Consider the following 2,500-nt stretch of genomic DNA (forward strand, 5'->3'; position numbering starts at 1 on the left):
TTTACTTGAGTTAAGAAGTAATAGATGTCTAAAGTAAAATGTTTCTGAGCATCTACAGCCAAACCACACTGGACATGCCCAATCTTGTCTGATCTTGGAATCTATGCAGAGTTGGGCCTGGTTAGTACTTGGATGGGAGACCACCTGGGAATACCTGGAGCTGTAGGTAATTTTATACTGTTATAACATTCTTTTCTATTACATTTTACATTTCATTTTTCAACTTATCATTGAATTTACTTGTGTTAATAAGTAAAAGAGGTCTAAAGTTAATATTTTTGAGCACCTACAGCCAAACCACACTACACATGCTCAATCTCGTCTCATCTTGGAAGCTATGCAGTGTTGGGCCTGGTCAGTACTTGGATGTGAAAACCAGGTGCAGTAGGTAATTTTATATAGCCATAACATTCTTTTCTATTACATTTTACATTACATTTTTTCAACTTATCATTGAATTTACTTGAGTTAAGAAGTAAAAGAGGTCTAAAGTTAATATTTTTGAGCACCTACAGCCAAACCACACTGGACATGGCCAATGTCGTCTGATCTTGGAAGCTATGCAGTGTTGGGCATGGTTAGTACTTGGTATGGGAAACCACCTGGAAATACCAGGTGCTGTAGGTAATTTTATACTGCCATAACATTCTTTTCTATTACATTTTACATTTAATTTTTTCAACTTATCAATGAATTTACTTGAGTTAAGAAGTAATAGAGGTCTAAATTTAATGCTTTTGAGCACCTACAGACAATCCACACTGGACAGGCACAATCTCGTCTGATCTTGGAAGCTATGCAGTGTTGGGCCTGGTTTGTACTTGGATGGGACACCACCTGGAAATACCAGGTGCTGTAGGTAATTTTATACAGCCAAAACATTCTTTTCTATTACATTTTACATTTAATTTTTTCAACTTATCAATGAATTTACTTGAGTTAAGAAGTAAAAGAGGCATAAAGTTAATATTTTTGAGCACCTACAGCCAAACCACACTGGACATGCCCAATCTAGTCTGATCTTGGAAGCTGTGCAGTGTTGGGCCTGGTTAGTACTTGGATGGGAGACCACCTGGGAATACCAGGTGCTGTAGGTAATTTTATACTGCCATAACATTCTTTTCTATTACATTTTACATTTAATTTTTTCAACTTATCATTGAATTTACATGAGTTAAGAAGTAAAAGAGGTCTAAAGTTAATGTTTTTGCGCACCTACAGCCAAACCACACTGGACATGCCCCATCTCGTCTCATCTTGGAAACTATGCAGTGTTGGGCCTGGTTAGTATTTGGATGGGAGACCAACTGGAAATTCCAGGAGCTGTAAGTAATTTTATACTGCCATAACATTCTTTTCTATTACATTTTACATTTCATTTTTAAACTTATCATTGAATTTACTTGAGTTAAGAAGTAAAAGAGGTCTAAAGTTAATATTTTTGAGCACCTACAGCCAAACCACTCTGGACATGCTCAATCTCGTCTCATCTTGGAAACTATGCAGTGTTGGGCATGGTCAGTACTTGGATGGGAGACCACCTGGGAAAACCAGGTGCTGTAGGTAATTTTATATAGCCATAACATTCTTTTCTATTACATTTTACATTTAATTTTTTCAACTTATCAATGAATTTACTTGAGTTAAGAAGTAAAAGAGGCATAAAGTTAATTTTTTAGAGCCCCTACAGCCAAACCACACTGGACATGCCCAATCTAGTCTGATCTTGGAAGCTATGCAGTGTTGGGCCTGGTTAGTACTTGGATGGGAGACCACCTTGGAATACCAGCTGCTGTAGGTAATTTTATACTGCCATAACATTCTTTTCTATTACATTTTACATTTAATTTTTTCAACTTATCAATGAATTTATTTGAGTTAAGAAGTAATAGATGTCTAAAGTTAATGTTTTTGAGCATCTACAGCCAATCCACACTGGACATGCCCAATCTTGTCTGATCTTGGAAGCTATGCAGTGTTGGGCCTGGTTAGTACTTAGATGGGAGACCACCTGGGAATAGCAGGAGCTATAGGTAATTTTATACTGCCATAACATTCTTTTCTATTACATTTTATATTTCATTTTTCAACTTATCATTGAATTTACATGAGTTAAAAAGTAAAAGAGGTCTAAAGTTAATGTTTTTGCGCACCTACAGCCAAACCACACTGGACATGCCCAATCTTGACTGATCTTGGAAGCTATGCAGTGTTGGGCCTAGTTAGTACTTGGATGGGACACCACCTGGGTATACCAGGTGCTGTAGGTAATTTTATACTGCCATAACATTCTTTTCTATTACATTTTACATTTCATTTTTCAACTTATCATTGAATTTACATGAGTTAAGAAGTAAAAGAGGTCTAAAGTTAATGTTTTTGCGCACCTGCAGCCAAACCACACTGGACATGCCCAATCTCGTCTGATCTTGGAAGCTATGCAGTGTTGGGCCTGGTTAGTACTTGGATGGGAGACTAACTGGAAATACCAGGAGCTGTA

At 37.0% G+C, this 2,500-nt stretch overlaps 9 pseudogenes; all 9 read left to right on the forward strand.

Annotated features, from left to right (window-relative positions):
• Positions 1-50: 50 nt before the first annotated feature.
• Positions 51-169, forward strand: LOC148455410 (5S ribosomal RNA; annotated as a pseudogene).
• Positions 170-743: 574 nt separating this feature from the next.
• On the forward strand, positions 744-862 carry LOC148455411 (5S ribosomal RNA; annotated as a pseudogene).
• A 116-nt stretch (positions 863-978) lies between these two features.
• On the forward strand, positions 979-1,097 carry LOC148455412 (5S ribosomal RNA; annotated as a pseudogene).
• Positions 1,098-1,213: 116 nt separating this feature from the next.
• On the forward strand, positions 1,214-1,332 carry LOC148455413 (5S ribosomal RNA; annotated as a pseudogene).
• Positions 1,333-1,447: 115 nt separating this feature from the next.
• On the forward strand, positions 1,448-1,566 carry LOC148455414 (5S ribosomal RNA; annotated as a pseudogene).
• Positions 1,567-1,682: 116 nt separating this feature from the next.
• On the forward strand, positions 1,683-1,801 carry LOC148455415 (5S ribosomal RNA; annotated as a pseudogene).
• A 116-nt stretch (positions 1,802-1,917) lies between these two features.
• On the forward strand, positions 1,918-2,036 carry LOC148455416 (5S ribosomal RNA; annotated as a pseudogene).
• Positions 2,037-2,151: 115 nt separating this feature from the next.
• LOC148455417 (5S ribosomal RNA) lies at positions 2,152-2,270 on the forward strand (annotated as a pseudogene).
• A 115-nt stretch (positions 2,271-2,385) lies between these two features.
• Positions 2,386-2,500, forward strand: part of LOC148455418 (5S ribosomal RNA) — a 119-nt pseudogene continuing 4 nt past the window's right edge.

The sequence above is a fragment of the Taudactylus pleione genome, unplaced genomic scaffold, assembly GCF_031769625.1.
Source record: "Taudactylus pleione unplaced genomic scaffold, aTauple2 ptg000967l, whole genome shotgun sequence".
Classification (NCBI taxonomy): domain Eukaryota; kingdom Metazoa; phylum Chordata; class Amphibia; order Anura; family Myobatrachidae; genus Taudactylus; species Taudactylus pleione.